The sequence below is a fragment of the Mastomys coucha genome, unplaced genomic scaffold, assembly GCF_008632895.1.
Source record: "Mastomys coucha isolate ucsf_1 unplaced genomic scaffold, UCSF_Mcou_1 pScaffold5, whole genome shotgun sequence".
Classification (NCBI taxonomy): Eukaryota; Metazoa; Chordata; class Mammalia; order Rodentia; family Muridae; genus Mastomys; species Mastomys coucha.
In genome coordinates, this window is record NW_022196911.1 from 112,153,400 (window position 1) to 112,164,224 (window position 10,825).

Genomic DNA, 10,825 nt, shown 5'->3' on the forward strand with positions numbered 1-10,825 from the left:
TTAGGTTGTCCTAGAACTCATAGTAATCCTGCTGCCTTGGTCTCCCAAGTGTTTAGATTCTAGGAATTAGCCACCATGTAGGTTTCATTTGCAGCCAACCTTAGATGCACTGTGTGCTGGGCACGGCTCTGAATTCTGGAAAACAGCAATCACTAAAATGCTCATAATTTCCTGTTCATACGAAGCTCGGATCCCAGTCGAGGGAGACTGGCATCTCATGAATACACAAAAGAGATATGACAAGCAGAGATCAGCATTCTAAAAAGAGAAGGTTAGCCTTACGGAGACTGGGGTGACTGGGGGTACATGAGGCAGGAGGTCAAGGGAGGCCTCACAGAGGCAAGGAATTCTGAGTATGGAAAGCCCCCGGGGAAGGCAGCAATGGCCATAGGAGCAACTATTGCAAAAAAGGAAAGCAAGCTGGTGGCTGGGAACAGGAGGAGTCATGGGAGGGTGGGCAGGAAATGTGGAAACACAGCGGACCCGGGGCTGGAGAATCCTCCAAGATGAATGCCTCTGGGCACTCTGACTCTCTGAGTGGGCCTCTACCGTGCATCCAATGACAGACTGTGACTCCTTAGGGGAGATCCTAAGATAGGCTGATGCTCTCCCTCACTCCATGGATTCTCAAGGGACCCTGTAGCTCTGTCCTGGGGACAAATAGCTCTACAGAGGGGCCATGAATGGGAACACAATCTTCCTGTCCTCCAACTGCATTCAATTTTCTTTCTTTTTTTTTTTTTTAAAGATTTATTTATTATTATATGTAAGTACACTATAGCTGTCTTCAAACACATCAGAAGAGGGCATCAGATCTCATTACAGATAGTTGTGAGCCATCATGTGGTTGCTGGGATTTGAACCCAGGACCTTCGGAAGAGCAGCCAGTGTTCTTAACCGCTGAGCCATCTCTCCAGCCCGCAGTCAGTGCTCTTAACCACTGAGCCAACTCTCCAACCCCCTTCTTGAGAGTGACTTTTTTTTTTAAATAAATCTTTTTTTTTTTTAAGATTTATTTATTATTATATGTAAGTACACTGTAGCTATCCTGATACACACCAGGAGAGGGCATCAGATTTCATTCTGAATGGCCGTAAGCCACCATGTGGTTGCTGGGATTTGAACTCATGACCTCTGGAAGAGCAGTCGGTGCTCTTAACCACTGAGCCATATCTCCAGCCCTCAATTTTCATTTGACCTGGCTTTTCCAGCCTGGATCCAACAGGGGCTGGAGACACAGCTCAGAGGTTAACAGCGCTTACTGTCCCTTACAGAGCACCCAGGGTCTACTCCCAGCACCCACCCTAGGAGGCTCACAACTGCCTAGAACTCCAGTTCCAAGGGATCTGATGCCCCATCCTTGCCTCTCCAGGCTCCTGCATGCACAGGGCACACAGACACATAAAATATATCTTCTTCTTTCTTATTTTTCGGGAGTAGCTTTCAAGTAGCTATAGCTCTGCTAACATCTTATCATTTGGCTTTTGTTCTGAGATGGGGACTCATGTACGCCCAGGCTGGTCACAAACTCCCTAGATAGCTGAGGCTGGCTTTGAGTTTCTGAGCTTCTTGTCTCCATGTCTAGGTTGTTGGACTTAGAGGCATGTGCCACTATGCTTTGATCTTTTGAGTGTGTTTGTGTCAGTGTGTGTGTGTGTGTGTGTGTGTGTGTGCGTGTGCGCGTGCACGTGCATGCATGCACTCGAGCACCAGTGTACATGTGAAGGTCAGAGGACAACCTCTGGTATCATTTGTTCCTCTGCCTCTTTTTTTTTTTTTTAAAGACAAGTTTACTCAACACCCTGGAACTCAACCTAACAGGCCAGACTAACTGGTTAGCCAAGAGTCCCAGGGATCCAGCTGTCTTTGATCCCTCAGTACAGGGATTATAAACACACTACTACACCTGGGTTTTTGTCTTGTGTTTTCACTTTTTTTTTTCCTTAAATGACTGAAGGGAAGGAGCCCAAGCTGCCATGGCTCAGCCTCAGGGCTGGGTGCAAAGGGGAGGACCATTTGTGCAAAGGGGAGGACCATTTGTGCAAAGGGGAGGACTATTTGTGCAAAGGGGAGGACCAGAAGAAGCTCTTCCAGACAGGAAGCTGTGAGTGTGGATTGCAGGCACGAGTTAGAGCTACCTAGCAGAGACACACCAGTGGAGATGCCAAAGAAGCAGCTGGACAAGTGAAAATCTGGGCTGTAAGAGAGAATTCAAGACCCACAAATATGCGGCTCATATGCAAGGGGCTAGAAACAAGATATGGTGGCTCGCACCGTAATCCTAGCGCTGGGAAAGCTGAGGCAGGTTTTCAAGACAGCCTGGGCTACATAGTGAATTCTAGGCTAACCTCGGCTACAGAGTGAGACCCTGTCTCCAAAATAAACACTTATAAGAGCCCATGAGAGTAGATTTATTCAATAAGAGAGATGACAGCAGAGAAGAGGGGTCCTGGAGTAGGCTCATATCTTGAGGGTAATCACAGGATGGAGAATGAGTGGTACCCAGAAGCTAGAACCAGGTCTAGCTAGGGTCATAGTTCAGCTGGCCAAGTGCTTGTAGTACAAGCAATGGAAACTTGAACCCAACCCCTAGAAGCTTGTTTTTTTTTAAAAAAAAAAAAAAAAAAAAAAGGCTGGGCATGATGATTAAGTGTGTTTATAAAGCTGGCAGTGGTAGGGAGGTAAGCAGAGCCACCCCTGCCACCCCCTGCCACCTGTCTAATGGAGGCATTTTCTCAATTGAGGCTCCCTCCTTGCATGAGACCCTGTCTTGCCATCTACCTCTGTCCCCAAAGAATGGTTTTGGTTGCAGAAACTATAGCTGTCACCCTGCATGGACCAGATAATTCACTGACAAAAACCACTCCGAGGCAGGATGTTTCATTGTTCCTTTGATGTTCTCCATCCTGTTTTGACTAGCATGTCTCCCTTTATAGACTGGACCTCGAGGAAGCTGGCTACCTCTTTCAATGAACACATCTACCAAGTTAGACCAACCCCGTTTTAGAGGACCCACTCTTAAGGCAAGTGTGCATAAACAGTTCTGATAGCACAGGGGAATCCCTTGGGGTTTTTGTTTGTTTGTTTTGTTTTGTTTCTTTCTAAAAACATCTCTGAAGGGTCTTAGGTTCATGTGGCAGTTGCTGGCTCCCAGCTAAATTGGCTGCTTTACGGATTCTCCCACAACCCCTCCGGTGCAGTTACTGATCCCACAGTATTGATCGATATGGGGCCTGCCTAGGTAACCATGTCTACAGACAGGCTGGGGATGCAAGGATTCACACAGAGGAAACAGAAGCACGTTTGTTTTTTGTTTTTTGTTTGTTTGGTTTTTTTTTTTTTTAAGATTTATTTATTTTTATTTATTTATTTAATGTATATGAATGCTCTATCTGCACGTATACCTGCTTGCCAGAAGAGGGCATCAGACCCAATTACAGATGGTTGTGAGCTACCATGTGGTTGCTGGGAATTGAACTCAGGACCTCTGGAAGAGTAGCCAGTGTGCTCTTAACTGCTGAGCCATCTCTCCAGCTCCCAGAAGCATTTTGTTTTGTTTTGTTTTTGTTTTATGGAGACAGGGTTTCTCTGTGTAGCCCTGGTTGTCCTGGAACTCACTCTGTAGACCAGGCTGGCCTTGAACTCAGAAATTAGCCTGCCTCTGCCTCCCAAGTGCTGGGATTAAAGGCATGCACCACCATTGCCTGACAAGATTTATTTTTAATATGAATGTGTGTCTGGGTGTGTCCCAGTGTCCTTGAAAAGGGTGTTGGATCCCCTGGGGCTAAAATTATAGGCCACCAGATGTGGGTGCGGGTTACCTGCCAAACCATTCTCACAGTCCCCACCCCCGTCTGCTTCCTCCTGTCATGGTTAAGCAAATGACTAGGTGGAAAAGATGGCGTAATGATGAAGGATGCTCCTCCGGTGGGGTGACGGGATTGGGGGGGGCAGGGCCTTGTTTCAGCTTGCAGGTGGTTCAGCATGTCGATCCTTGTTAAAGTCCCTGAATCAGGCCTGAATCACTTGTGTTTTCTGACTCACTTCTTAACTCCATGTGGTGTGAGGTCTTTAAGAACAAGGGTGTTCTATACCTGATGCATTGCTCACCATTTTCTTTTTGAGACACGCTCTTCCTATTTAGCCCAAGCTGGCCTCAAACTTAAAATCCTCCTGCCTCAGCCTTCCAAGTGTGTGGATCACAGGTGTGTGTCCCACACCTGATGTGTTCAGTTCATTCCTACCTTTCTTCTCTTTCCACGCCCCCACCCCCCTGCTTCCCTTCCCCCTTTTTTCCCTCTGTCCTCTCTCCCTCTGTCCGTCCTCTCTCCCTCTGTCCGTCCTCTCTCCTCCTTTCTTTCACAGCCTCCACTTTCCCTGGAGGCCAGGGAAATCTGTTCCCATCTCCAGCTTGCAGAGGTTGGATTTCTCTTGTTTCTGTTGAGCTGTGAATTCCAGGCCAGCTGGTTCACAAGCCTCTGGCAATTTTCCTGTCTTCATCTCCTATCTTCCTGTAGGGGCGCTAAGCTTGTGCACCACAGCATACAACTTTTTACCTGGGTTCTGGGAATTGAACCTGGGTCAACGTGCTTGTGTGGCTAGCACATCTCAGCACAGAGATTCTCACTGGGTGCTATCTCTCCAACCTGTCTTTTTCTTTTTCTTTTTCTTTCCTTTCCTTTCCTTTTCTTTTCTTTTCTTTTTTCTTTTTTTGGAGACAGGGTCTCACCACATAGCCCTGGCTGTCCTGGAACTCACTATGCTGACCAGGCTGGCCTCTAATCTCAATCTACCTGTTTCTGACTCCCAAGTGCTGGGATTAAGGGCATATACCACTGAACATCTGAGGTCTAGAGTTTAAGAGAGCTATTCCACTATTTTCCTATCTGTCTTAGTCAGGGTTTCTATTCCTGCACAAACATCATGACCAAGAAGCAAGTTGGGGAGGAAAGGGTTTATTCAGCTTACACTTCCACATTGCTGTTGATCACCAGAGGAAGTCAGGACTGGAACTCATGCAGGTCAGGAAGCAGGAGCTGATGCAGAGACCATGGAGGGATGTTCCTTACTGGCTTGCTTCTCCTGGCTTGCTCAGCCTGCTCTCTTATAGAACTCAAGACCTCCAGCCCAGGGATGGCACCACCCACAAGGGACCCTACCCTCTTGATCACTAATTGAGAAAATGCCCCACATCTGGGTCTCATGGAGGCACTTCCCCAACTGAAGCTCCCTTCTGTGATAACTCCAGCCTGTGTCAAGTTGATACACAAAACCAGCCAGTACACTAAGACATTTCAAATCAGCCACTAGGTTTCTCCCAGTAGTTTTTTGGATGCATCTATGTCCTACCACCTGAGCGGCTGCCACCTTAGCACGGGGCCCAGATGGCTTGGCCTCTACCACTCACGGCTGTACTTCCCAATGCCACTCTTGCTTTCTTTGCAACCCATTTTCTATTCGACACCCAGCCTGAGTATTTTTATAAATGCCAAGCATAGCACACGCAAGGTCTTCCCACGGCTTTTTTGCTGTTCTCAGAATAGAGTTCGAAGTCCTTGACGGGGGACGAAAGGGTTAATGAATGCCAGCAGACTTTCTCAAGAGCCTTCCCTTGCTCGTTCGGGTCAGGTGGGATCTCCTTCGGTTTGTCAGACCCTTACTTTCTTCATGTGACCATCACTGATGTTGTACCCTCTGCTGGTAATGACTTCCTTCCAGTCGCCATAAACATCACTGCTTCAGGAAAGTCACAGCCACCCGAGGAACAAAACCAGGAGGCCGCCGAGACTGTGGCTCCTTTGCGGTGCTCTAACACTTGCTATGACAGAACATTGGCTTAGTTTCCACCAGAATGCTAATAGGCAGATGATAGAGCGCCTCTCAGCTTTGTTCACTACTGGATTCCCAATGTCTAGCCTCTTGCTGGCACTTCTGAGGGACACTAAATGCATGTGTACTGACTGTCAGGTGACAACAAAAGACCCTGTCACTAGACAGGTTTCTTTCAGTGCTAGGGATGGAACCCGGGGTTTAACTCCTCAGCCACACCTCAGCTCTTATTGATCAGATTTATGTATTCTTCTTTAAAAATTTTATCGTTGTTGTTGTTGCTGCTGCTGCTGCTGCTGCTGCTGGTGTATGTGTGTGTGTGTGTGTGTGTGTGTGTGTGTGTGTGTGTAAGAGAGAGAGAGAGAGAGAATGCATTCACTTGCCCACAGAATCCAGAAGATGGGATCCGATCCCCTGGAGCTGAGTCATAGGCAGTGGTGAGCCATCTGATGTGAGTGCTGGGGACCAAACTCTGTCCCTGGAGAACAGCAAGTGCTCTTCTGAGCCATTCCTCTGCCTCTTGAATATGCTTTGGGTGGTTTGAGTCCCTGGTGATTTGAACCCCTGTGTGCAGAAGCAAGCATTCTACCACTGAGCCCTCGAAGGTCAGGTTTGAAAGGGACATTCCACTGATTTATCAACACTTGAGCCACATGTTTTGAAGTCAAGAGTCACTCATTTTCCAAATATATCCTATGAGCACTGGGCCACACAATGGAGAAAGAAGTTCTCTGTTTAGCAAACTGAGCTGAAGTCGCTGGGTGCTCAGCTAGCTGGTCCGACAGAGGCATATTGCGCGGACCAGATCACGTGATCCCAAAGGCCTTTTTCTCATCTACCTCCCATCTCCTCTCTTCTTTTTGCTCTTCTTTTGTTTGAAGGAGAGAGAAGATCTGTGAATGTTTCTATATTTAGGGAGAACTATCCAGTGGACATGAAGGAACTAAAGCTGATAGAGTGGGTACTAACTGGACGCTACCGCTCCCTAGACAGAGCCTTCTGCTACGAAAACTAAGTCAGCGTCTGAAGATAACTGCAAGGCAACTTCAAATGCCATTGTGGCCGGGCTGTGGTGGCGCACGCCTTTAATCCCAGCACTTGGGAGGAAGAGGCAGGCGGATTTCTGAGTTCAAGGCCAGCCTGGTCTACAGAGTGAGTTCCAGGACAGCCAGGGCTACACAGAGAAACCCTGTCTAGAAAAAGAACAACAACAACAACAAAAGCCATTGTGGTTTCTTGAGAAAAATGGCAAAGGGAGAATTATATAAACTATTTATAAGAAACTTTTTAAAAATGCCTCTACTGCCACCAGTGGTGGTGGCACATGCCTTGAATCCCAGCATTTAGTAGGCAGGAGCAGGCGGATCCCTGTGAGGTCAGCCTGGTCTAAAGTTTCAGGACAGCCAGGGCTACACAGAGAAATCCTGTCTCAAAAAGCAAAACAACAACAAAGATCCTGTATTTCATTTCTTCTTTCTTCTGTCTGCTAAGGGAAATATGTTGTTTCTTTCTTTTTTGTCTCATGTAGTCCTTGCTGGCCTGGAACTCACAGAGATCCGCCTGCCTCTGCTTCTCCAGTGCTGGGATCAATGACACATGCTGCTCTGCCTGAAAGGGATTCTATTTTTACCTGTCTCTTTAAAATCTTTTATGTGTATTTGTGTGTGTGTGTGTGTGTGTGTGTGTGTGTGTGTGTGTGTATACATGGCAACATGTGTGTGTATAAGTTTATGGAGGGAATTGGAACTGGAGTTACATGGGATGTGAACTGTCAAGTGGATGCTGGGACCTGATCCCCGTCCTCTGTGAGAGCAGCAAGGACTCTTACCCACTGAGCCATTTGCCCATCCTGACCTACTTGGTTCTTAAACTGTTTAACAGTAGCAGGGAAGCACCTGAGTTCAGTTCTCAAACCCACAGCGGAATGAGAGAACTGATACTTTTAGGTTATTTATTTATCTATTTTGAAACATGTACCATGGAGTTCATGTGCAGCCCAAAATAACAACAAATTAAATTTTAAAAATCACCACTGGTAGGGCGGGTAGTCTTGGTGAATGCCTTTAATCCCAGCACTCAGGAGGCAAAGGCAAGTGGATCTCTGGGAGTTTGAGGCTAGCCTGGTCTACAAAGTCAGTTACAGGACAGTTCCAGGGACAGTGAGATCACCACATCACAAACCCCAACAGCATTCCCTGCTCTTGAAACTAACCACTTCAAAACTGTAGGCATCCTACCTGCTCGTAGCTATCTATCCTTTCTCAGGTCAATCCCATCACCTGGAGACAAGCCCTCCTCAGTTCTGCCCTGGCCTGGCCCTGGCAACACTGTCCCCAGCAGCTGGGTGGAGGGAAAGAGTCTGTGTATACTTATGCATTATTAATATTGTTTTCTGCCAAAGATTTAACCCAGGCGGTGAGCAAGGCGATACAATTATCCACAGGCAGTTGTGAGAAAACAGAGTGACAAGGCCTGCCTGATCTGACAGGGTGATAAGGAGCCAATCGGGAAGCCAGGAGGCCAAGAAGGCATTTCAGGGACAAGGGACAGCACCCAGCGAAGACCTCAAGATTATAGTAATAGCCTTTGAGGTTGGAAAGCAAGGACTAAGAACACGGGGATGGCTCCTTCTTGTGTAAGAATGATGAGGGGTAAGAAAAAGGACAGAGGGGAGGGACCTCTGCTGGAAGAATGCCTTAGACCTCTACCCGGGCCATCTTAGAAAGACGGAAGACACTTCAGAAAAATGAAGGATTGCACAGTTAGCTGATTGGAATGGCTAGGCTTAAAAGGCACAGCTGAAGGTCCCCAGAGCAATGGGAAGGCTGTCCACTGTGTTCTAGAGTATGTCATTGGCAGGTTTGGGCATGAGTCATCTACTCTTTCAGCAGGGTATTTTGTGTGTGTGTGTGGTGGTGGTGGGGTGGGGGAAGGGAGATTGGCTTGGGGAGAATGTCAGGAGCAAAGGGGTGTGACACAGATCTTTAAACTGTCAGACACTCAGTTCACGTTCACTGAAGCAGTGTTCAAAAGGTCTATACATGGTGCCCAGAGCCATATCCGACTCAGAGGGGCCAAGGTACAATAGGAAGTGGAGCTGGGCACGGCAACGGACGTCCTTAGTCTCAGCCCTCGGGAGGCAGAGGTGTGGGGATCCTCATGAGTTTGAAGCCAGCCACAGGGGTGGCTCCTTCTTGTGTAAGAATGCTGAGGGGTTAAAAAGGGACAGAGGTCAGGAACTTCTGCTGGAAGAAGGCCTTAGACCTCTTCCCGGGGCTATCTTAGAGAGACGGTCTACATAGTGAGTTCCAGACCAGCTAGGGCTACATAGTGACCCCACCTCAAACAAAACAAAACAGTATGAAGTGGGGTAGTATGTTGGCTAGTTTTATGCCAGTTTGACCCAGGTAGAGTCACCAGAGAGGAGGGAGTCCCAATTGAGAAAATGCCTCTATAAGATCAGGCTGTAGGCAAGCCAGTAGGACATTTTCTTAGCAATTGATGGGGGAGGCCCCAGCCCATTGTGCCTGGAGCCATCCTTGGGCTAATGGTCCTGGTTTCTATAAAGAAGCAGGCTGAGCAAGCCATGAGAAGCAAGCCACTGTCTGGCTACACCCAGACCTTATGGGGCTATTTTCTGAATTGAGGTTCCCTACTCTAGCTTATGTCAAGTTGACATAAAACTAGCCCGTACAACCGGGTGTGGTGGCACACACCTTTAATCCCAGCACTTGGGAGGCAGAGGCAGGTAGATTTCTGAGTTCAAGGCCAGCCTGGTCTACAGAGTGAGTTCCAGGACAGCCAGGGCTACACAGAGAAACCCTGTCGTAAGCAAGCCTGTAGGACATTTGAAGGAGTGCCATTCCTGGGCTGGTGGTCCTAGGTTCTATAAGAAAGGCTGAGCAAACCATGGGAGCCAGCCAGTAAGTGGCCCCTGCCTCGGCCTCTGCATCAGCTCCTGCCACTAGGTTCCTGCTCAGTTTGAGTTCTTGTCCTGACTGAGTTTTTATCTTGACTTCCTCGATGATGAACCCAAGTGTGACTGAGTAAACCCTCTCCTCCCTGAAGTCTCTTTGGTCATGGTGTTTTATCACAGGAAGAGTAATGCTAACTAAGAAAGGCAGGATGGACGTCCATCACTTTCAAGGGCTCCATGTTTTGTGGAATGAAGTAGAAAGACCCAAGACATAAGTAACTAACCAATTCTGTTTAACAAACAGGGAAGTAGCTTGGGAAGGGAGTGTGAGGGGCAAAGTTCCCGGCAGGCCTGCATTTGCATAGTGGCTGTTCTTAATGGCAAAGAAACTTAAAAGCTCAGAGAGCTACTGAGCAAAGTTCTCCAGCATGTTTACGACTGTGTGGCAGTGAGGCCTGGAAATGGATACGCATCTCCACCATGCTATGAGCAGCTATGGTTAAGTGGAGCGATTTAGACTTCTCCATCTCTAATGATAAACTGCAGATGCTAGTGCTGAAGGGAAGTACCAGGGTTCTGAGGATTGGTAACAGTTGAACTGGTTTAAACAGAGTTAAATCAGTAAAATGGCTTCTTGTCTAGCTGGAAAGAGGAATTTTAATTGCATGATTAAATTCATTAATAGAAGGAAGGGGTTCTTTTTTCCCAGGACCAGATATGACCTTTTTTGACTTCACAAACAGAAAAAAATAATTTTTTTTTTTTTAAAAGCAACCCTTCCAGACTTAGATCTCTGGGAAAATGGAAGTAAATACTGACACAGGCTTATTTTGTTTTCCCAAGAGAGGGTTCCCAAGCGATTTCTCTAATGAGTCTAGAAAAAAAAATGTTTTCAAGCTTGTTTTTCCTTTTAGATTTCAAATGAACTGAGGGTGAAATAACAATCTTGCTTTAGACTCTCCAGCTTTGGTTTGTACACAATATTAGTCCTGAGGGACTTTTAAAAAATAAGGAAGAGCCGGGCGGTGGTGGCGCACGCCTTTAATCCCAGCACTTGGGAGGCAGAGGCAGGTGGATTTC